Source organism: Pezoporus wallicus, unplaced genomic scaffold, assembly GCF_028554395.1.
Source record: "Pezoporus wallicus isolate ANWC-B61680 ecotype Strahan unplaced genomic scaffold, APGP_CSIRO_Pwel_v1 contig_3181, whole genome shotgun sequence".
Classification (NCBI taxonomy): domain Eukaryota; kingdom Metazoa; phylum Chordata; class Aves; order Psittaciformes; family Psittacidae; genus Pezoporus; species Pezoporus wallicus.
Genome location: NW_026641700.1, coordinates 4,591,945 through 4,617,159, shown reverse-complemented (window position 1 = coordinate 4,617,159; position 25,215 = coordinate 4,591,945). Strand labels below are relative to the sequence as shown.

The window sequence follows — 25,215 nt, the reverse complement described above, 5'->3', positions numbered from 1 at the left end:
ACACATACCATATGTATAGACAAAACAGATGGTGGATGAGGGAGGATGAGAGTTAGGAACAGAAGCATAGAACAGTGAACAGATTTCCTCCCAGTTGTCCTAGAGGCTAGTACAGGGTTAAAATAAGAGCCAAAATTCCTTGGCCTTGAGGCTGGGATCTTTCTTATCAGTGTTGTCTTAAGTCAGGGAAGTTGTTTTTTTTTTGTTTGTTTGTTTTATTCTTATTCTCTTAATTCATCTGCTCACTTTGAGTTTAGTTTTTACCTTCCAGAGAATTTGAACTGGAGTTTGTCTTTATGTCTGAACAGTTTAGAGATTTTCCAGTTGCAGTGGTTCTCATCAGGAAAGGTCAGGAGGAATGACATTTTTCATAGTCAGTCTTGTTTAAAACCTGGCTATGTTTCATGCATAACAACAGCAACAATTTGCATTTATATAGCACCTTTCATCCCTTAGGATCCCATAGCGCTTTATAAACCATATGTGGGAATAACTTCACTGAAATAACAATTAAAAATCCCTCTTTGAAGCCCCACAGCCTGTGGGATAGCTGAGGGGCAGCATACAGTTCCAGCACTGCTACACAGCCTGTAGAAAAAAGCATTGGGAAGGTACTGGTTTTTTTGCTGGTAGGTAAAGGAGAAAATTTGGCTTGAATGGACTTTGAGAGGACACTAGCCCTACAAAAAGAGTTGTCATAAAATGTCAAGATCACTAGAAATCAGGGTTCTGTTTTGCATCTGCTTCTGTGGCATGACACCTCTGACAGTACAACACGTTATTGTACTGGCTCTGGGTGAACAGTTCCATGTACTTAACTGTTCCAGCTATCCAGAATCAGTATATATATTTGGGCTAGATGCTCAGTAGTAAACTATATCTGGTGATATTCCTGTCCACATATCAAGTGAACCTGTCTCTGCTGCAATCTGATAATCTTAGTGTGCAGGTTTTTGGTTACATAGTGCGTTCTCCCCCAAGAAAAACCCACGTCCAAACTTGTATAGTTTTATGTATTCTGTCTGCTTAGAGAGCAATGATGAGGGTACTCTATTAGCACAGAATTTTCACAAATGAAAGTGATATCCACCAGAAGATTTAGAATAAATGGAGAAAATTCAGTTAAGAGGGCTTGACTTAATCTAATAAAAGTGTGTGTTGTTCTCATGACTAAATTAGTCACTTCAGTTACTGAAAAGCAAGTTTTCTATGTCCCCAGACTGTCCTTTGGAAATGCCTAGCAGACAGAGAGCAAAGGATACAGTGACAGAGAATTTTTCTGCCATCTCAATTTGTCCCAGTGCTTTCCAAGGTGAGTGTGAGATTACACGTTTATCTTTTTTTTTTCACTGAGTCATAGGAAAAATTTAATTTAGAGATGAATGTAGCCTAAAAATATGCCATTGTGTTTGCTTTACCTAAGCACAGGATGTATAATTCTTATTAGGGAGCAGGCAGAGTGTTAATATATGGCTTGAGTCAGATAAAGGCCTGTATCCTACAGCACCCAGTGAAACAAGCAGTAGAACAGCTCTTATTGAACATCCTAGTCACCTCTGAGGGGTGCTTCTCCCACTGTCCTTAAGGACAGCTGTGACATCTGCCTAGCTTTAGCAGGAGCTGATGGTGCTCACCCTAGTCTACACTTAGTGCTGTACAGGCCACCCAAACAATGATTATTCATCACTGTCATCTTTGTCGTGGCACTCATAAAGGTGAGGACCAGCATTCCTGCAGGGAACTGTGGCTTAAGGACTGTGTAGATGATAGAGCTACCTTTAAGGGCTGATCCTGAAGAAAATGGAATTGTTAATGCCCATAGGATGGTATAAAAATAATATTCCCCTGAGGACATAATTTGCCTTATGTGAGAGGAGGGCTGACAAATGTCCTTGATAAAGCCTATTATTGTTACTGTTATATTGCCAGATGTTGTAATAACAGGCTGAGAACAACCTGACTGCTTAAATGACAGGTTTACCTCAAACTTTCCCTCCGTCATAAAGTGTCTTCTTTATTCCTAGTGCTTTCTGTTTATTACTAGGACCTAGGTAAACTCCTTGCAACATAGTGTTTAGTTCTTGTGATTAATTTTCTCAAAGAAGAAACAAATGCCTGTAAACTATAGTTATTCTGCACTCCTTTATTAAAACATTTTACTTAAGAAACACCTGAAAAGCTTCCCCCACCCCTGTCCTGCCTTCAACTGAATATTTGTTATCAGAGGTACATATTTAGTTGCCTGAGTTGTGTGGGATTGTTTCAGTTACTTGGCTGGATGATTGACAGCAGTTATGAGGAGGACTTTGGGCTCAATATGAGCTGGCAGTGTATGGTTGCAGCCCAGAGAACCAACTGTATACTGGGCTGCATCAAAAGGAGCATAACCAGCAGATGGAGGGAGGTGGTTCTGACCCTCTGCTCTCATGAGACCTCACCTGCAGTACTGCGTTCAGCTCTGGGGTCCACAATAGAGGAAGGACATGGACCTGTTGGGATGAGTCCAGAGGAGGCCCATGAAGATGATGCAAAGGCTGGAGCACCTGTCCTGTGAAGACAGGCTGAGAGAGTTGGGCTTATTCTGCCTGGAGAAGAGAAGGTTATAGGGAGACCTTACAGGGAGACCTCATAGCAGCCTTCCAGCACTTAAAGGGGACTACAAGAAACCTGGAGAGGTGCTTTTTGCAAGGGCATGTAATGACAGGGCAAGGGGGAATGGCTTTAAACTGAAAGAGGGCAGATACAGATTAGATAAAAGAAGTTCATTAATGTGAGGGTGGTGAGCCGCAGGAACAGAGAAGTGGTGAATGCTCCATCCCTCACAGTGTTCAAGGCCAGGTTGGATGGGGCTTTGAGCAACCTGATCTAGTGGAAGGTGTCCCTGCCCATGGCAGGGGGTTGGAACTGGGTGAGCTTTAAGGTCCCTTCCAACCCAAACCACTCTGGGATTCTATGATGATTCTGGGATTGAAAATGAGGAAAATGTAAAAAGGGAAGACTTCAGTCTGGAAAAATGATGGCTGATAATGGAAAAGATACCTGTCTATAAAAGTTCAAGCGTCACAGGCAAAACCAGAGACTAAAGTAGCAGAAATCCTTGCCATAGTGTGTTGTATGTACTGCAGATTCATAGGGGTCCCTAAAGTAAATGAGCTACCCTCAGTGCAGGTGAGCTGAATTAAATGTGAATTATGGAGGACACAGGAGCCCTTCTACACTGAGCTAACTGCCTTTAAGCAAAAGTTGTGGTCAGAGTGGGAAGAGTGGTTTTCCCCAGGCTGGATCCTGACCTGGAAGGCACCTGTGCTGCTATTTCTGGCTGTGGAATAGAGGCAGAGCGCTGAGATAAACCAGTGTTTCACAATATGATTAGGAAGAAAATTCCCTCCTGCTTCCTTGCCACCTACCCAAGGGTGGTACTCCAGATGCTTTGACTAGCTCAAGGGATACCTTGGGCCAAAGCATTGTTTCTGATTCCTGGACTTGTTTGGACAGATTTCTATATTGCTCTGTGTTTGGAGGTGATACGAGTTGCTGTTTATAATGAAATTCTCCATGTTAGCCTCTTTCTTTCTCCCTTTTCTCTCCTGCCTCTCCCTGCTTAACAAACTGAGCCCATGGGGCTCTTCGAGCTCCCTGTGGCTGTTTTATTCATAGATTTAGCCCCTTTCTTAGTGCAGCAGCTTTGTCAAATATTTTTCAAGGACAACTTTTCTCCCTAAAGGTTTGCTCAGCAGCAGTGAGTGTCTCATCTAGGTAATCTATTCTGATTAATTTGACTTTAGCTTTCTTACTGCTCCAGTGGAGTCCAAATTTGTCAAGGACTTAAATATATATACACACACACCAGCTTTTTTTTTTTTTTTTTTTTTCAGGAAGCTAGAACACAATAAGCTGCCTCCTAATTTTATTAAGAGACTCACTCTTTGGAAAGGGACCGCTGTTATCAGCCTGACCAGAACAGAATGCAGCAAAAAATTAAGATTGAAGCAACAAACTAACTGGTTTCTGACCTAACTGCAGAAAATTCAGGGTCAAGAGATTATTTTTTTTAAATATATTTTATGTTTTAAAAATGTGGGTGTGTTGCTACTTTTCTTCTTCATGACAGGCTGGCACCAAGGTGCAGGTGGCTGTACCCCCCTAGAGCTGGGGGTGGAAGATGGCTCTGGGGGCTGAACCCATAGGCCAGGCCAGAGTGCAGCTCCCTCCTGCTGCCCAGCCCGATGCTTGCTCAGCTGGGCTCTCAGTTGGAGCCTTCTGCTTGCAGCATCCTGATGACACTGCTTTGTCCTCTTACAAAATGTTCATTAATGTGGAAGGGCACTGGCTGTTTTTCACTCCCAGCCTAGGATATGCAGCCTCTTCAGATATCCAGGCTCTTCTCCCTCTCACTATTTGCTTCAGTTTCTGCTAGTAACACACCTACTTCTTGTAAGCCATTCTGTTAGAGGAACGTAATTTTTATAGAGATTCATATCTATTCTTACACAGATCTGTCTTACCTATACTCTTTGCTCATGAAATACTGCTTCTTAAACAACACTTGACGATTTTGCTGTCTTGGTTCAGCTTACTTAAATGGGAATTGAGACTGGAATTTATAAAGAAGAGAGCAAAAAGCTTTCCTTCTATGCCAATAAAGGCATCACTTTCTTGCAGAACTAAAAGAAAATAAAAAGAGAGTGCAATCAGGCATCTAGTGAACAGCTAAGACGCTGACAGAATCTTGGGTCATATCGGAAACTGAACATTAGTGTGACTGGAAAACACCTTTAATGATGGTCCATAATGAATTTCTAGCTCCCAAAGAAAATAAATCAATCTGCCATTCATCTGTGGTTTCCTTGCTTCTCTTCCTGTAATGAATACAAGTTTCAGTAAGAGCCTGTTTGAAAAAATAAACATAAAGGGGGATGTAAAAGTAAGCCTAATCTTCTTTATTCCACGTGTGAAATTAACACTGGAAGACTGTGATTTAACTGTAACACTTAAAGGCATCTTTATGGAATTCTTAAGCTATCTGTGAAAAGAGCTTTCTCTACCCATCCCTTCATGGGAAGATCCTGTGGAGCCCTTAGTTCAATATTCAGAGAAGGTGACTATGAATTAGCTTTACCCCCTTTCCTTACACCCTCATACTGTTTGTCCTTCCAGACACGTCTGCCTGACCACACAATGTGCTTTGTCTGACCCTGTGATTCAAATCCGGTCTGTGGGATACTCTGTCTGATTTGCCACTAAGGCTGTTAAAGTATTGTACAGTTGTTCAGTAGGCTAATACCTTCCCCTGGCCCTGCCATGTTAAGTGCTTGTTGCCCTGAGCTGCCCTTCAAACCATGTGGGACTGAAAACAACCTTTATACAATGCCTGGGGTTGTCCAGGCTTAGAAACATGAACTATAACGGGTGACTCCAGCAAGAAGGATCCAAAAGCTGGGATTAGAGCAATTCGCTGAAACTGGGCCAATTCCCCAGAGCTTAGGAGGGCTAACCCTCTGTGGTATTTTTCCTCTTGGTTAGCACAGAAAGGCAGATGAGTTTCCCAGTGCTCTGATCTACAGAGCTTTGCTGTTTTACCATTCGGGTTGCTTCCCTCCCTCTTGTTCTAGGGTTGCCTGTAGGTTTGCAGGGCCTCCTGTCCAGGACCCTGTCTCATTCTCAGGGGCATACCAGAGATGGGACTACTGTGCCTTTTAGGTCACTTGGTGCTTTTGATAGTAGCACTTACTGCAAACAAGTGAGAATTGATTCCAGCTGCCATGGGACAAGTAGACAGGGGCTGCTCAGAGAAGCAGACTCCAGATGCTTGCCTATATTGTACGTGACCTTTCCTTAGTTGTTCAAGGGTAGCATGAAAGGTGGATGTGTTTGAAAGCATTAGCATTCCTCCACACCTTCTGAATAATTTTACTATTTTATAAGAGATAATTTTGTTTGAATTTCTTCCTGTTGTTTTCTTTCCCAATCCCCACCACCTAGGAGGTCAGCAGAAAGCTACAGCTTGCCTCATATTTATTCAGTGGCTTTTTTAGATAAGCATCTGTCTCTTCAGACTTTTCACATTTAACCCCTTACTTTGGGTAAACCTTTGCTTCTAGGCTTGGAGATAAGCAGACTGCAGAGGACGCTTAAGAGTGAATTATGACATTGAATTTGGAGGAAGGTTTCTACCTGACAGTGTTGAAAGTTATTCAGGGGAATGCTGTATAGTTGTTTTCTCTTCTAAGACATCTTGCAGTTCCCACAGAGGTATAACTTTAAAAACAGTATGTTCTGTGTTAACATATCTAAAAATAAAGGCATTAAACATACCTATACCAGAGCATTGGTAGATTAAACCCAGATTGCTCCAAAAAGAATAAAATAATCAAATCAATACTTCTCTCCAGGCCAGCTTTATTACTTTTAAACAGCTTTTTATTATTTAAAAAAAAATATGTGTATCTAGCAGCAATTACCAGCCAGACCTGTGTCTTGGGTAATGAACAGATGTTCAATAGAAAGTTGCCTAACAGTTTTACTTCCCAAATCTTTTGTGTGGCAGAAAGTTTTGGGTTAACTTTATATTTGAAAGTGGTCTTTTAATAAGACTCTCCTTTTGTTTGGCATGTACTTCTGTCTTCACGGAATGACTTGTGGGTGGCAGGAGAGCAGACTTAAGGCAACCTTATTCCCAGGCACACCTAACTCTGAGTACCTGCTGCCTATATTTAGGCTGCGTGTAAAAACCATTCCCTGGTCTCCTTCGTTTCCTGTGGTGCTAATTGGAAGGGAAAGCTGTAAGAGAGATGAGGCCAAGGTGATGGGTCTCAGGGGATCCTTGTGAGCCATAGGGTTCATCCACTGTGTCGCCATGTCCAGTGTCTTCAGGAGGAGGAGGAGACAGCAGCTGGTTCTCCATGCGAAGGCATGTGCTGAAAGGAACCCTGCAATGGGAATTCTTTGTAACTTCTTCCCCTTCATGCCCCTCTGTCTGAAGAGACCTGATAAAGCCACATTATGCACAGTGTATTAGTTTTTACACTTCCGTTGTGTGTTCAGGAGTGAGGACAGATATAGTAGAGGTAGAACTGCAGATGCAGGTGGTATTTTTCAGCCAACATGTTTTTTTTACACTGGGGCAATCTTCATTTATCAGACTTCGGTGAAGTCACCTGGTTAAAGTAAACTTTTATTTGTTTTGAATCATGGGAGAAGTCTAGCGCTGAGCAATATTTGTTGGTACTGTCATTTGGAATTAGGGATAATATACATGTGTCATCTAGGTGGCAAGATGAGTGTTAGATAAAGAGTGCTAAAGAATTAGGGTCTTGATTTTCAGAGCAGTTTATTGAATTAACAACTTTGTTTATTGTGCAAACTGCCTTTCTTTGTTTAACAAGAGTAAATATTTCTACAGATGTAAACACACGTCCTGTTGTGTGGTGATAGAATTCAGATGAATACCTTCCATGGGCTATACTAAAATATTTGTATTATTTTTCATGATCACTTCCAAGGATCACACAGCATATCATAAATGCACTTAGAAACCTTGCTGCTTTGGCCAGGAAAACTGCAACTTCCTTTCCCAGTTTCCATCTTCATTAGTAATGAAACACATGCTTTGCTTTAGAAATTGTTGCAACTGAATGATTGAGAAGCAAAAGTTAATGACATCATCACCATGTCTGGCACTGCCTGGAGAAAATAATGCTAGGCCATGCCATGCTCATCTTTGTTACATCTAGCAGAGTCCCAGGGAACCAGTGCTGGCTCATGATGAGAGGAAGGTGGAGCCAAGGCCTCTGCGCAGGAGAGGTAGAGGAGGTGAGTGCTCTGCAGATGTGTTTCTAGTGGGAGTGTGCAGTGCAGTAGGCAAAACTAATGGATGGGCCATTAGTCTCCACCAGTCTTTTAATAAACCTATGCCATAAAGGAGAAATCTAGGAGTGTCTTTGTGATGAGATGCTAATCTTCAAGAAACTAGCCCTGTTATAAGCAAACTATTATTGGTGTTGACTTTCTGCAAATACTGTGGTATAACCATACATGCAGACTCTGAAGCAGAGGTTGCCATGACATGGCTAGCTGTGCCACTTTCCATAAATGCTGCTGTTAGAAGTAGCTGTCAACAAAACTAGTAGCTGAATTAACCTGAGAAATACTATTTTTCAGAGGGCATAATCTGTCTTTTCTTCCTTCATTCCCACATTACTCACCCTGAAAGTTTTAAACTGACATCAGCAACTGTCCACCTGATTTTTATCTTATATGTGCCATGAGTAGCAGTCATTTCAGTTCTCCAAAATGAATTCCAAACTTATTGCTGTCGTTCTTTTGGTCTCAAAGAGAAACACATTTTTATGGCTGTTTGATGCAGATAAGCTGCTCCCTCTGTAATTTTTTTTAAAGACTGAGTCTTGAAATATGCAAAGCAGCAACCAAACAGCCAGAAAATTCAGAGCCTGAGTGTGAAACTGAATGTAAGATGAATTACCCTGCTCCTCAAGAGTGCAGCTTTCCCAATTATCTTTTTTTCTCTTGTATTTGAGGTTTCTTAAAAAGAATAACCATACCTAACCACCTTATCTACCATTTAGGCAAGAGGCTTTATGTTGTTGTTTGTGTGTGTGTTTGTTTGTTTTTATGTACTGACCTCTGAATTTTTCTTCAGAGCTTCACATATATCCAAGTCTGGCCTTGAATATTATTATATGATATCACAGATAAGAATTTTGGAACTTGATTTGAAGAAAACAATGGAAAAAAAGATGACAACTCTGTGATGCAAACCAGAAAAGACTGCTTATGAATGATCGTATCTTCATTCTATGCTTTCAGGTAGACTCGGAAGACTAGCTGAAGAGATTTCAGCCGTGTTGCATCTTCACAAAATTGCTTTGGACAGCACCACTCAAGACCAAATAGTCTGATAATCCAAAGAGACTGATCTAATTGGTTACTTTGGCTCTTGAAGTATTTTTGTCTGTCTGGATCCATGTCGTGCACCTCATGTTTGCTGCAAATGCTGTAAGTTTGAACCTAGAAAAGGCAAAGAGCAGATTGTCAAGAGAGATGCTCATATATCGTGGACATAGCATAAAAATCCCAGACAGATAAAGGAACTAAATCCCATTATGTAAATTTAATATTGTCATAGATGAGTTGCTACAATTGGCATTGCATTCGTTATTCGGGTACTTCAGGAATGAACTCAGTGACAGAGTCTGTACATGATTTGTGAAATTTCTCAGACTAAACAGGCTTTTCTGGTTTCCTACCACTCAAACACAGACCAAAAATTTATTCTTGAGAATGTGACATTTGACATGAAGACAAGACCCAATGTTTCTGAAGAGGATACAATATCAGGACTATATGTCTTGTGCATGTCTGTACATTTTCTCCAAGAAAGAATTGCTGGTTTAGTTACACCAAAATTTTATAGGATGGGGATGAAGACTAATATGAACTGCTTTTACGGTAACATGCAGGCTGAAAGGAGTATAGCTGCTGGAAAATTAGTAGATATAAGATGTATGTCCTAAAGGCAAATTCTTGCCCATTATCACTTGGTCGTATTTACTCTCTAGAGACAAGCAGTCAGAGTTCTGAGATAGGTAAAAGCCTCCCCAGTGTCATTCCTGTGCTTGACATTTTGCAAAGTGCCTTCTCCCACTCCTTACCTTGCAATCTGGACATCCATAAATCCATGGGTCCAGATGGGATGCACCCGCGGGTGCTGAGGGAACTGGCGGAAGTCATTGCTAGACCACTCTCCATCATCTTTACCAAGTCTTGGGAAACGGGAGAGGTGCCTGAGGACTGGAGGAAAGCAAATGTCACTCCAGTCTTCAAAAAGGGCAAGAAGGAGGACCCGGGTAACTACAGACCGGTCAGCCTCACCTCCATCCCTGGGAAAGTGATGGAACACCTTATCCTTGGTACCATCTTAAGGCATATCAAGGATAAGAAGGTTATGAGGGGCTCAACATCACCAGGGGGAAATCATGTTTGACCAATCTCTTAGCCTTTTATGAGGAAATAACACGGTGGATGGATGATGGCAGAGCGGTGGATGTGGTCTACCTTGACCTCAGCAAAGCATTTGACACAGTCTCCCACAGCATCCTCACGGCTAAATTGAGGAAGTGTGGACTGGATGATCAGGTAGTGAGGTGGACTGCGAACTGGCTGAAGGAGAGAAGCCAGAGAGTTGTAGTCTATGGGGCTGAGTCTAGTTGGAGGCCTGTGACTAGTGGAGTGCCTCAAGGGTCAGTACTGGGACCGGTATTATTTAATATATTCATCAATGATTTAGATGAGGGAATTGAGTGTACTATCAGCAAGTTTGCTGATGACACTAAGCTGGGAGGAGTGGCTGATACGCCAGAAGGCTGTGCTGCCATCCAGCGAGACCTGGATAGGCTGGAGGGTTGGGCAGGGAGTAACTTGATGAAATATAACAAGGGAAAGTGTAGAGTCCTGCATCTGGGCAGGAACAACCCCAGGTTCCAGTATAGGTTGGGGAACGACCTGTTAGAGAGCAGTGTAGGGGAGAGGGACCTGGGGGTCCTAGTGGACAACAGGATGACCATGAGCCAACACTGCGCCCTTGTGGCTAAGAAGGCCAATGGCATCCTGGGGTGTATTAGAAGGGCGGTGGTTAGTAGGTCGAGAGGTCCTCCTTCCCCTCTACTCTGCCCTGGTGAGACCGCATCTGGAGTATTGTGTCCAGTTCTGGGCCCCTCAGTTCAAGAAGGACAGGGAGCTGCTGGAGAGAGTCCAGCGCAGGGCAACAAAGATGATTAAGGGAGTGGAACATCTCCCTTATGAGGAAAGACTGAGGGAGCTGGGTCTCTATAGTTTGGAGAAGAGGAGACTGAGGGGTGACCTTATCAGTGTCTATAAATATATAAAGGGGGAGTGTCACGAGGACGGAGCCAGGCTCTACTCAGTGGCAAACAATGATAGGACAAGGGGTAATGGGTACAAACTGGAACACAAGAGGTTCCACTTAAACTTGAGAAGAAACTTCTTCTCAGTGAGGGTGACGGAACACTGGAACAGGCTGCCCAGGGAGGTTGTGGAGTCTCCTTCCCTGGAGACATTCAAAACCCGCCTGGACGCATTCCTGTGTAACATTATCTAGGTGTTCCTGCTCTGGCAGGGGGATTGGACTAGATGATCTTTCGAGGTCCCTTCCAATCTCTAACATACTGTGATACTGTGATACCTTAAGCCTGCCTTGCAGCATTCAATGAGCAGAAGTGCCTTCTCTCATTCCTCTTCTCTGGGGAAACAGGGCAAGATTTACCCCAGAGAATACAAGATTTATGGAGTCTTTTTTTTCTCTGCCTCTTTTTTTTTTTTTTTTTTCTTTTTTAATTGAATGTTAAGAGAGATTTCTCTAAGAATGCAGAGGGCAACCATCTGGAATACCAGAAAATGGCACCTTCTTAATTAACCAAGCAATTGTTAACTTGATCGAATCTCTTTCTTCAAAGTTTTCCAGCCACTACGTGCACACCGTATACAAAGAGATTAGTAATGTGGAAATGGCAGTGTTGGCAGTAAAGTCAGCTTCTTGATCAATAATAACTCAGCCTGAGCAGACACTTAATCTAAAAGAAAGAGGTCATCTCCAATCAGGTCCCTTTAAAGAGATTGACCAACAAAATCTAATCCCTGATTGCTGAATATTTAGTCAAGCAGTGACCTTGCATCCTATTGTTTAATCATATATTATTAGCTAATTCTTCCATTCAGGTCCATCTTGTGAATTAGATTTTGTCCTAATTAATACTGTAACTGTTAAAGAAGAAAAACGCTACAGCTTACATGACACTGACTTCATAGGCTAGGGCCAGCAAAATCAAATCCAAAACCTTTCTGCAAGTTTGAATCTTTCTGTCTCCATATCATTCCTAACAAATGTTACTTCTGCCTGTTCTTGAGGACCTCTAATGATGGATAATCCACAGTTTTACAAGATAGCAAACTGTTGTAACATATTTTTATCTCATGTGCTGGGGGAAATGAGGAAGGAATATGACCTTTCATAGGTGTGTTGAAGCAGAGCATCTCGCTACCAAATCTGTCATCGGTGTTAGCAATAAACAGATTGCAGTCCCTCTAGAAATTGGGTAAAATACTAGAAATCATGTATTCACTGAGTGCTTATATTATTAATAACTTGTTTAATTTTCAAGAACCTGGTGTGAGGGGACCAGTTCACACTGGGTAGCAGTAAAACAGCCAGCAGGCTGAATAACATGGGGAAATAGTCTTCGGCTCCAATGTCACCTTGCTGCTATAGGGTGACTCACCTCCCTCAATCCTGACTGAGAAGGAGTAATTAGGGGTAGGAGATCACTCTGAGTTTCCAAACATTGTCTCCAGAAGAAACCACTGAGAACATCTGTATCTGTATGCCCAGAGTTAATGAAGTTGCAAGCCATTGAGGCTACATCTGTATTGAGGGAAAAAAAAATACCCAACAACAAAACACAAACCAAACAAAAAAACCCAGCTCCCTCCCCCTTTTCCTGCCCCCTACAGACTTTGGATAAGTATACTCTATTGGCTTACAGAGGGAGAGTACATTTTAAGGCCAACATTGCACCCAGGATTGTGAAAATCAGATTTTGCTGTAAATGTTGAATCCCTGGCTCTAGCACTCAGGATGAGTGCTAACATGTAATAAAGCTACCTGTTTTATGTTTTTGTTTTTTGTTTGTTTTAGGGTTGTTTTTTGTTTGTTTGTTTTTGTTTTTTTGTTTGGTTTTTTACATTCAGGCTAGAATTGTGCATTGTAGTTCACTTTCTTGTACCCTATGGGCTCTAAAATGTATAAAAGCATGATACAGAGATGCAGAAATCATAGCTTTGGTTCATCTTTAAGTCTATGAGGAGGTAGAAAACTGGGCTGCTCTACTTCCTGCACAGATCATTCCTCTTATGGGGTGTGTTTTGACAACTCCAGCTGCCTCACCTGCACAAAGACAAGCGGCCTGTTCTCTGTGAAGCACCAGAAAAATACAGGGATGCTTTTATTCTTGCCAGGTTTGGGAGGAGTTACCTCAGCAGACCCAAACCAGTAGTTCCCATGGCTAAGTACAAACAATTGAGAACAGGCACCAGAATGTCGCTGAATGTTTTGTACCTGAGCCGTCCAGCTAAGAAAGCTGTATGTAAATCAAGATCACAAGCAAAACTAAATGATGCCTTAATGGATATGTTCAGTGCAAAATCTTATTTTCTATATTATTTCTTTCCTTCAAATGGCTGTTTTAGTAAGCAATCATATTGGGACTTCGTTTTACATGAAAAGAAAAAGTAGCTTTCTCTGAAGCACCTCTTGTAACTTAGTCTTCCAAATCTGCAAATATTAGACCTAAAATCTGTTGAAATCTGGAAGACACTGATCTTGAAGAAGCTGATGCTATAACCTCATGCAAGTTGATATGCTGTTTGCTGTGTCAAATATTTATTTTAATACATCTTTTAAATATTTTAATATTGTTATTGAGTTCATGTTTATGATATTTTACTAAACAAAGTTTTAAGGAATACTTTAAATATTAACTATGTAACCAATAACCAATTTTAGGGGGGATTTTACTTTTCAGGTAAAGTAACTGATATAAGTAGAGATGGTAAAAGGAATTAATTAAATTTATCCCCTAAGGTTTTCAACCATTTGGCCAAAATGAAAACTAGGAGAAAAGGGAGGAGTTGAACCACAGCAAGCTATGTGAAACTAGTTTTGTTTTATTGTCAAGTAAAAACCATAAGTCTCATGTAGTGTCTGATGACACAAAAATGTATCTATGGAAGAGTTTTTCTTTTCTGTCATTCCATACTGTGTGTTTTCTTTTTTGTTGGGTTAATGCTTTCATTCTCTTTTTGTGACCAGAACTGAATCCTTAGTTCTCAGTATGGTAAATGGATGTTGTGGGTGCTCAGAAGGAGGGGCACTTTTGAGGTACAGGATCTACTGGCTTCTGAGTACTGTTACTCTCCTGATTGAGCACAGCTTGATGTCAGCAACAGCCTACTGGGAAAGGGGAAAATAGCCCTTCCACTTAGCTAGTGCTGTTTCAGTGTCCCGTTTCCTTTCATATTTATTGTGCATTACAGCTCAACATTTCGCACATAAATACGTAAGCAGAGTGGATATGGGTATGAATTTTGTGTGTGTGTTTGCATGTCCTTATGTGTGCATTGAATAGGATTTTTTTCCCAGAATAAATTAATTTACATTAAATCAACATATTGCCAGGGAAAAAAACAGCAAAGGCTTTAACCTTCTAAGGTGCCTTGCTGCGGTGATAAGAGTAGCCTGTCTAGTATGCAGTCTCCCTTTGAAATGCCTTGGGCAAAGCAGAGCACATCATAGCAGGGGAAGCTAGCTAGAAAAGGTAGCAGTACTTGTTCCTGTGCAGAAGCCTGAGATTTTCTGTCCCAGATGGTAGTTTTATAGGCCATTATGATGCCTCAGACTGGCTCAATAGGTGAACTGAAGAATGAAAATAGTCCCATTTCCAAAAAAGCTGAACTCAAGATCTGGCCCTCACGAGGGCTGAGTAAGTCACAGACCAACTGCTGTGATTTATGTGATGGTACGATGTGATTAACTTTCCCCTGGATCATTAGAGAGTCTCTGTGGGTGGTGATGTGTCAGTTACTGTTCTCAGCTGGAAGGAAAGTCAGCAATAAACAGCCAGATGGGAGGAAAGGGGTGAAGAAAATTCTTAATCAGTGCTGAACTTTTAGCTTAAAACTGCACAGATTTTAGGTCAACTAAAGAAGTGTTTGCTTTGTTAACCCCAGAGACTTCAGTTGTCTTTCTCTATAACAGCAGGATGCAGGACATCTGTCACCTGGCTTTAAGTCCTTGTCTGCAGTTTGCAGAGGTCTTGAGTGAGCCTTAGCTGTGCCAGATACAGTTGTACATAGCCTCTTTCCAGACCCAGCAGCAGGACATTTGCAGCGGAGGGGTGGGGATGCGTACGTCACGTTGCTCTGTGGGGTGGTGGTGCAAGTATTTGGGATGTGCAGGTAGGACAGCACCGTAACCCTTGGCCTTTTCAAGGATGAAAGCTTTCTCGAAGAATAAAGTCAAATGAATTTCACTATATTTTGCATTTGGCACTAACTTGCATCATCTGCTGTGATGACGTTTTGCTGTTTTACTGCTAAGCAGGACTTGGAAATAAAAGCTTCCACATTCGCTATGGATGTCCTAAGCCTGAGCCCTTTTTTGTTCAGTCACAATGTTTCACAAAGGTGTATTTGGTTTAAAAGAAAATGTTATGAGAGACAAAGGTTCAACTCTCTGCTCTTTCCAATATAGAGATGTTAATAGGAAAGTTGGCTGGAAACATGTGCTTCTAGATTTAGAGGAAAAAAGTAAAAAATATCCATGACAAAAACCACCCGAGTTTTTGCATCATAGTTGCAGCCTAATACAGAATAAAAATGGAACTTTACAAATATCTGAAAGAGAGGACATTTGTCCCTCAGAAACATTCTTCTAATTCACAGAATAAAAGAATGACAAAATAGTTGACATTGGAAGATCCTCTGGAGATCATCTGGTCCAACCCCCTGCTCCAGCCCCTTGCCCAGGACCACATTCAGATGGCTTTTCAGTGTCTCCAAAGATGAAGACTCCACCTCCACCCACCTAGGCAACATGTGACTGCTTTCAGTCACCCTCACAGTAAAGAAGTATTTTCTGATGTTCAGACTGTGTTTCAGCATTATGGTTTGTGCTGAAACACGATCTGTATTTCAGTTTGTACCCTTTGCTTCTTGTTCTCTCAGTGGGCACCACTGAAAAGAGCCTGGCACCATCTTTTTCATGCCCTTTAGGTATAAATGGCATCCTCTTTGCACCCTCTTTTCAGGTATTTATATACTTTGATGAGATTTCCCTGAGCCTTCTCCAGGCTGAACAGTCCCAACTCTCTCAGCATTTCCTTACACGAGAGATGTTTCAGTCCCTTTGTCATTTCGGTGGTCCTTCGTTGTACTCTCTCCAATGTGTCTGTGTGTTGTGGTTTAACCCAGCTGGCAACTAGGTACCACACAGCTACTTTCTTGCTCCTCTCCCCTCATCTCCCTGTGCAATGGGGAGAATTCGAAAATGGTAAAACCTGTAGGTTAAGAATGGTTTAATAATTGAAATAAAGTAAAATACAGTAATAATAATTATAATTAAAAGGAAGGGGGGAGGAAGGGGATAAAACTCAAGAAAAAACAAGTGATGCACAATACAATTGCTCACCAAATGCTGACTGATGCCCAGCACATTCCTGAGCAGTGATCAGTCCCTTCTGGGTAACTTCCCCCAGTTTATACATAGAGCATGATATTATGTGGTGTGGAGGATCCCTTTGGCTACTTTGGGTCCTGTCTCTGCTCCCTCTTAGTTTCTTGTGCTCCTCCTCATTGGGAGAGAAGGAGAGACTGAAAAGTCCTTGATTAGGGTAAGCCCTACTTAGCAGTAACTAAGCCATCACTATGTTAGCAAAACCATTCTCATGCTAAATCCAAATCAGAGCACTGTACCAGCTACTAGGAAGAAAATTAGCTCTGTCCCAGACACATGCCTTTCTTGTACTGGAAAGCCCAAAACTGAACTCAGGCTTTCAGATGTGGCCTCTCCAGTGTGGAGCAGAGGAGAAGGATTGCCGCCTTCAACATGCTGGCATTGCTTTGCCCAGTGCAGCTTGGGATACCTTTCTCCATCTATGTGGTAAGGGCACATTCCAAGATAAGTTGTGCTTTTCAGCTACTTTTCTTTTGGTTTTGAAGTTCACAGTTACGTAACAGCAGTCTGTGTTCCAAAGGTCGAGGGTATGCTGAAATGCTGAGAACAGACTTTGAAGCTTTGAACACTTTTAATTGCTTCAGTCTGCTCCCTTACCCTATGGTTTGCCCTGTCCTATTGTGTCTTTTGCAAAGCCTATCTGTATATTGTGTACCAATGACAAAAAGGCTGCCACATGGTGTAGCAGGCTTTCACATTCAGAGAATCAGGATGCGTTTGGGGAGAATCAATGTAGGGGCAGCGAACTGTGAAATCACTATTACAAGGGATTCATTCTGTAGAAGAATATAGCAAATCATGTTAAAACACCTCTTGAGAAGGCTCAGCTAGCTCAGTTTTGAAGGTGGGGTAGTGTTTCATATGACATTGTAACATTTTACACCAGATTCTAAGGCTGTGCGTGGGGGTGAATGATAAACAGTTCTGAGTCCCCTTTCCTAAAGTCTCATGGTTACTTTACAAAATAGTTTAGATGCTAATGCTTTTCATCATGAAGGTGCTTTTGAAATCACTGTTATAACAGCATATGGCATAACAGACAGTCATGCTTGTCTTTGTGATACCTATGCCATCCAATTGAGCTTATAAACCTCTTTATTAATACACCGTCAGAGATGTTTCTCTCTCAAATAGGCATCATCGCAATAGGTCGTGGTTAAAACAGCAGACCACAAAAAGATGTTTCTCGTCCTTGTCCAAGTGTGGATTTTCAATTTTGCGTGTTTTCTTCTATAGCATCTTCCATAGTGATGTCAGCATGTCCGGATATCCCTCCCAAAGGCCCAGAACTGAAAATACTTGTATCTGAATCAGTGACAGGTCTGAGATTTACTGTCTTGTGAGCCATCAGAGCTAGACACTGCAGCTTGCTGTCATTCTAAAATCCTGACTCACTACTTCCCAACAAGATAAGGCTTTGGTTTCAAAGTCTCTATATTCAGGAATCCTAGCTTACCTGAATTACTGCATGTAGAATATAGAAAGCTCTAAACCTTATTACTTGTTCTTTCCCTCTATCTGAGGCTTTTATGATTATCTCTTACTATAGTAATAGTACTTGACTTTACACATTGAGAATTTAAGGAGAAAAAACACCCTCCTCTTTTTGTAACACATACTTCTATTCTGAGTATTATTTCGTGCTTTGGTTGTGTTTCTCCATCTGCCACAGATAACATTTACATATGCATTTTTCATTTCTGAATAACTTTTCTCATAATATATCACATCTTTAACTGGCTCCTTGTGAAGTTGGTATGGTCAAATGTTTTTGTTAGATCAATAAGGCTTTAATATTTAGGGTTTTATGTAACTCGGAAGTTAGAAAACCAAGTGTAGAAGATGGAAAAAATGAATGAATGTTCTCAATAATTTAAAAGGAAAAGCCCATTCATTGTGAAGTTGCTTTAATTAGGAGGGAAGCCAAGTCTGGGGGTGAGTGGATTTGGGACACTGATGATACTTCTCCAATTATTATTATATTATTTACACAAAGTAGAGATTTGTAAGAAGGGAGGTTCAAGGCTGATGCCTTTCTTCTTTCTCACCCTGTGCTGTAGCCTGGTGGTTAACCCCCACTTGCATCAGCTGAAGCTTTCACTCAACTCTTTTCAAGCAGGAGAAAAAAACTGAGCCAAATGCTCCTTCACTGTGGATAGAAAGGAAGGGCATTTTCTTGCTCTTGCTTTGTAAACATTGCTGTGCACTTCCTTTGCCTTTTACACAGTTCATCCATGTCAGCATATTTAGTTTTGGACATCTTGGACTGTGCCATTTAATACACTGATCTTTTTTCCCAAGCTTTTAATTACAGCAAGGAAAACGAAAATGCAAACAAATGAAATCTGATTTGATAAAGATCAAAGCGTATTGCTTTTTGGATAGCCCTCTGAAAACCAGTTATGTGCACAGCCCTCACAGCGGCAGACAAATCCTCTCTCCTGAACAGGCATTGCTAAAGAGTCTTGCATCACTCTGAACTGAAAGCTCTCTCAGTTGTCTGACACTATCACTCAAATTTCTGACCCAAGTCAAGCAGAATCTTGCTTGAATGCCTGACCTTCTCAGTACTGTGTTTGCCTCATGTAGTGAAAACAGGTGCATGGCATGAGAGAGAATTAAAATGATGTTTGCATATCAGCATAAGCCTTTTAGACAACATACATTCAGGACCTGATCCTGAACTATCAGTTATTTTACAGAAGGAGTCTTATCTAGAGAAGGAACACAGATGTTGAGTCTTAAATGGAGCTGTTCGATCCATTCCCCACTTATGGCTGAGCTATACAGAGTGTCATTGCTGATTCTCATGAACCTTAGCAATTTGCTTGGTATTACTTAGTCTGCTTTTTAACAGACCTTGTAATACTATGCACACAGTTTTCAACCTCAGATCTCATCTTCTGTCTTTTAAAAATCATTGTTCTATCTTTATAGCAATAGAGGTCTAGCAGGGAGCAGAGACATTGTATCACTTTGCACAGTAATGAAGGAAAGAAAAGGGAATTGTTTATAATTTGTTTCTCCATCCAGACAAGTCAAGCTAAGTTATGATGAGAGCCGTGCAGCAGCCATGATCACCTACCGTTTTATAGCTGCTGTGATTGTTTTTATGAAACCTATAACATTTTTAACAATGCTGTTGTGCTGATCATCGTTCTTGTCTCAGCAGAACATTATTACTACAGTCAAGTCAATTCAGCTTGCAAGCAGGGCTTGCTGCTGGCAGGGTATGAGAAGGAATCACAGAGGACTCTCCTTACTCAGCTAAGGACAGGGGACAAAAGAGTGCAGGGACACTGGGCAGTTGGTTGAACCCTTCAATGAATTATTCAAAGATTTTTTTCTTTTACTTTTGGCAAGGTGATGAACAATTCTGTCACGTTTCCGACAGATAGCAACCTGCCATTTAGCGTGACTCGTCAGCTGTTGTTATTCACACAGTGGCTGGGTGAAGGGCACAAGCACGGCTAAAAATAAAGACTGGAAGAAAGGTTTGGTTCTTTTCATTGATGATTCAGAGTTCTTCAAGGTGTTGCTTTGCAAAGGGTCGTGTAAGAGTCAGAATGTGCTGGCTACAGCGGCCCCACAGCAGAAGGAAGCACATGGGTCGGTGAAAAGAGGGGCAGACAGTACATCCCCCATTCTTGCAGCTCCTTAGTGTTTGTTTCTTCTGCTTGCATACTAGTGGCCCTTACTTCGCTGCTTACCTGATTGCTCCTATTTCTTGTCTGAATTGCAGTGGAACATGACTCATAATAATAACATATTCCTAGCATGTGGTGAGGTCAAGTGCTGTGCTTGCTCTTCTACTGGTATTGGTGGCCCTGCTGAAAAATCTTTCTTACTTTCTACAATTTCCCAGCCCAGAGGTCTTTAAAACAGTAGTAAGAGGAATGAGAGACTCAGCCTATTTCTCCAGTCATCAGATAGTCTTTATGTAATCTGTCTCCTTATTTCCTCCAATTTACCTTGGTGTTACCTTGGATCTTTGGTTCAAAGTCAGTGAATTTACACTGGTTAAAACATTTCCCTCGTTTATTTTTCTGCAGTGTGTCCTCCACTGTTTTCCTTTCCACCATCTGCCTGCTACTGGTCGGATATCAGGGCTTCTATTAGAGTCCACTGTATGGTTTGACAATTGCTCTGGTGTTTTGGCCCCAGGAGGCATTTTTAAATCTGTCATTCTTTTTTAGCTGAGTTTTAGTCTAATGAAGGATATTAATTCTGAAAGAATGGGAAAAACCAGACAAGTCACATGAGCCCTGATGTATACGAAACTGTACGTTCTGGAAGGTAGGTAAAGAGGAAGCTCTACCATGCTCTTGTCTTGCTCTTCAACTTCTGGAAGTTATTCCTGGGAAAACTTACCACTTTCTGAAATATATCTATATTTAGCGCTTGCTGTTCCTGCTCTCTTTTCTGTATCAATTGCTTGGAAATGGATATTTAGATAGACTGAGAACTCTGACCTACAAATAAATGCACTAGATTTTGCACAGCTAGAGAAAACTATTTAGCAAGACAGTCAAGAGTCCGGAACTGGTTTTATGTAGATGGGTATAACTCCTGTGGAAGTTATTGGGAGTTGCAAATAATTCCTGCAGGCAAAAGTGATGAAGGAATTAGTATTTCTCAGTCTAGGCTAATACAGCAGGCAGGAGAAGCCCAAGAGACCAACTCAAAGTTTGGTGATTTTTTGATATGAAATGCCACTAACTGGACATGTAGGGAGCTGAAAGTCTGCTGGGGACAGATTCTTGTAATCTCATTTTTTTTTAGTGAGCATTATACTATTGACCAGGACAGCAAATTATCTGGTCTCATGGTAGAAATTAAGGTGTGGAAATGTTTGCACTGATTCGCCTTTTAAACATTTGTGTGTATAGAAGTCTCTGTGAGCATCTCTGTGCACATGGCTTAGAAGAGTTTTTAAATCAGTGGTGAATAACTGGCAACATAAGATACCAGACTGAACTCTTCTGCTTACACCAGGTGAGATTGAAAGAGCTAACGGAAGCTGTGGAAAGAATGAGGAAGAAAATTCTGGTTTTGGTTAGTACTTTCCTCCTTTTACCAAAATACGTTCTGACATCCAGGCCTGAATTTGAACTAGTAACTGCAGCATGACTGCACTAACAGTTTCCAAATAATTTATTTTAGAGTGCTCTAGGATACTTGGAGTATAAAAGGTGTCACAGAAAAACAAGTTTCATTTCATTCGTTTGACGTGTTGTTTTTGAGCTTACCATTTAATAATGGAACATAGAGATTTTAAAGTTTACTGGAGGTCTGTATGTTCATGTATTTAAGAAAAAAACTGTGGTATAGTTAGGGAAGATGGAATATAAATGAAATATTAATCTCAAACCAACAGGTCCTGGCTATTCCTTTGTAAGAGTCAAAATTTTCTAGTTATGATTCCTTTAGCTCCCATTAAAATAGAAACTTGAACACTATATAGGCATTTATGTAATATGTTCCACTATAAGATTACTGCCTAACAATTTAATAAACAGAGGCCAAATTGGAGGGTAGAATTGCTACATTTCATGTTATGGGAGCTTTGCTTTCTTTTTCCATTCACACAGTTGTGTTCTGGAATATAGTTTAAATGTACATACATAAAACATGTAGGTGTGTGTTGTGCATGTATTGACTTAACTTGGACACACAAGGAGTATGCCTTGGACAAAATATATTAATGGTACTAGAGATCTCACCCCCACACTTTTGTTTTGAAGGTCATGGAGAGCCTGAAGCTATAGATTTAACATTCAAGCACATGGTTCTAAGAAGCTGTTCAGCACTCTCACCTCTCTGGTTGGTTTTGCTGGAAGTCCGTATCAATAACATCTGGGCCCTAATTGGCTTTGATGTGGATGATGTATGGTCTTGGAAAGACCGTTGTTCTCTATTAAAATAACCTGGTTGAAACAAAGACTCATGTCTGCCCCAGATTTAAACGGAGAAAGAGAGAGAAAAAAAAGTTGTACCCAGCCTGTGAGCCAGATGAGTGTTTTAGCATGGAGGGTTTGGCATGTCAAGGTTTGCAAAGCATGGAGGAAGTCAGAGGTGAGCAAGGGTTCTGGCTTGTAGCCCAATGGAGCCTCTGTGACCACAGGCAGCTTGCTGGGTCCAACAGGAAAACTGGATGAAAGACAAGAGCTGGTTAGATACCAGATACTGTCACTAAATGGAATTTTCTTAGGAGAGATAAATGCAAACAACTGTGCTGTTACTACAGGCCTTGTGCACTCCTACCAGAACATTTTCAAGTGAAATGTGAGGCTGACAGTTATATCTCTTAATTGTTTAGTGTGCTGCCACTGGAAATAGTTTTCTGATCTTGGAAATAATGCTACTAGATAGTTCTTTTTTCTTAGTGTTGTGTTTCTCCTTTATGTGAGGATTGACCAGTTTGTTCAATATGGGGGAAGGAGCAGAATATGTTTGAGACACTCATAGAACAAGTTTTGTGTTTTTTTCCTTCTTTGTTGCTAAAGTGGATGACATAGTTTGACATGTGTAGAGAAAAAGATAAAGGCGATGTACATTTGCATTGTCTAAAATGCTGTTTCTGATGGATGTGTGACACAGAAGGAGAGCAAGGATGTAAATAAGGTGGTAGAGCACAACTGTCCTCCTGAACAGAGGAAAGCTCCTAAAGGGAAGAAACACTTTTTATGTGGCAATGTTAGACCCTTCTAGCAATTCTACTGCTGAGGAATCACAACCTGAGTACCTCAGGTGTGCTCAGCTAGAAACATGTACTGGTAGTGGGTCTGTACTCAGAAGCATATTCTCTTCACCCTGCACTCATGCATCTGGTAAGGGTGGCCTAATTGTTTTGAGCACATCTAGGAACTTTTGTTGTTTCCTGGAAGCATTACGGTGGATGGAAATCCATGTTAAAGAGAATTGACAGATGGATGGGAATTGCTGATTGGAGAGAGGTTGGAAATGGAAAATACAACATGAAATATGTTCCAAGGAATGGGAAGGAAAGGTTGCTTTCTTGCAGCAGGGGATTCAGCAGGCATGTGGGAGGTCTTGATTTCACTGGAGGTGTGAATTTTATTTGGATCTTTTGTGGGATTACCTTCCTTCTCCGTTAGAAGGAATCCTGATGTGATAAATCTTGACATGACATAAAGTGAATTGTGGCAAAGCCAAGGCTGTGCAATAGAAAATGATCATTCCTAAAGGGAAGAATATTCAAATAATCTTTTTCCATGCTGTTGCTGATATCCCTCAAGCATTTGTGAGGATGAGAAGGTGGAAATACAAGGAGAAATTCTGGCTTTGTAGCAAATAGTTGGAACAAGCACCAGGAGTGCCCTCTTGAGAAAAAACTTTCACTTATTTTTGTAGGTGGATCAGGATTTCAACACAGTTGAAATAGTGGTGGGGTGTTTTTTTTTTTTGTTTTGTGTGTTTGTTTTTTCATTTCTCTTCCAATTTATCATGGTTCTGATTTATAGGAGGTTTTTTGGGTAATACTCACTTTGGAGAAATGCAGTTTCCAAACAGAATGGAAGGAAACAATGTTTTCCATCCTTCAAATCTTTCTTTACTCACCTCCTAAGACACTGCTTTGGTCTCTCAGCTGGCTGTCTATCCAAGTTGTCTGCTGGTTTGTGGAAAGAGCAAGCATCAGTACCTGAAGTGTGAGATCTAGTCATTATAAGCATTCTGACTTTGATTAGGTAGTATAAATGATATATATAAATATAATGAATCATATGCTGTTTTATTTAAGCAACAGTAACAAGATATTCTGAGGGAGTCTCCCACTTTAAAACAATCTAAAATTTTACTGAAACACAGCTTCTTTAGCTTTCTACATCACAGCAGGTTTTTTTAGGTTGCTTCCTGATGCTTAAGATATCAGTCAAAACTCCCACCATGATGCAAGCTAGCATGCCAATTTCTTCTGCAGCAACTATTAAATTCAGTGCAGCATATCAACCATCTGCAGCCCATCTGCTTGCCCTAAGATGTAGACTTCAACCATGAACAGTTAAACCCCACAAATTGTCAGTAATGAAGAGTCCATCATAATCACATAATGTGTCAAACACCTGTGTGAGCAAAACAATGAAGCAATGACTTTTGCAGGAGAGTGGATATAGGATTAGATGGAGCATTATATGGGGCCTGGATGGAATTACTTGTGTTGAACGTTTAGAATAGAAAATGCAGTCACTGTAGCACTTTGTAATGAAAGGATGGCACATTATTATAACGACCTACATAATGCATATGGTAACAAATGGTTAACATGCCTGCCCTTCTATTCCTTGCAGCAAATAATCGACCTGGAAAGTCGCAGAGCAGTACACATCCCATTTGGCAGCAGTTTTCTGAATGAATTGAAAGTGATGCTTAAAACCCAGCAGTTTTTTGCAGGCTTGCCCACAGTCATGCTATGTATATATGCAGACTCACACAGAGCTCCTGCTTTGCTGAATGTCCGTACTTGTTTTACAACCAGAACTGGAGGGATGGTGCAGCACAGCTGCTGTTGTGCAATCTATCCCTGATAACCAGGATACCCTCAAAGCATTGTGGACTTCTTGTGAATAATCTGCTATGTTGTGCATATTTTTCTTTGCTGGTTGATATGGCATGTGGCTACCCACCTCATTGCTCTCCCAGAAAGGACTCCATTATCCACATGATGCTGCAAAGAGAGGGAATGAGCTGGGACCACAGGGTACAATTTTATTTGTTATAAATCCTGAGAACCAGTGTTAAGAGTCACTGGACCTCCTACTTCTGGCACAGGAGTGGAATTCTGCATTACTAAAACTACAAGCATGCTTATTTAAGATCTGTCACATGCTATAGAGTGTGCAGTCTGTTTACATGGAGTGTTTCTACCCAGA

The 25,215-nt window shown here is 41.1% G+C and overlaps 1 long non-coding RNA gene across 1 annotated transcript; it reads right to left on the bottom strand.

Moving 5' to 3' along the window:
• Positions 1 to 15,296: 15,296 nt before the first annotated feature.
• On the bottom strand, positions 15,297 to 24,857 carry LOC130607614 (uncharacterized). The gene is made up of 3 exons (XR_008974291.1): positions 24,776 to 24,857; positions 23,906 to 23,987; positions 15,297 to 15,676 (listed from the first exon to the last, which is right to left on the bottom strand). It is a non-coding gene; the product is annotated as an uncharacterized LOC130607614 (long non-coding RNA).
• Positions 24,858 to 25,215: the final 358 nt, after the last annotated feature.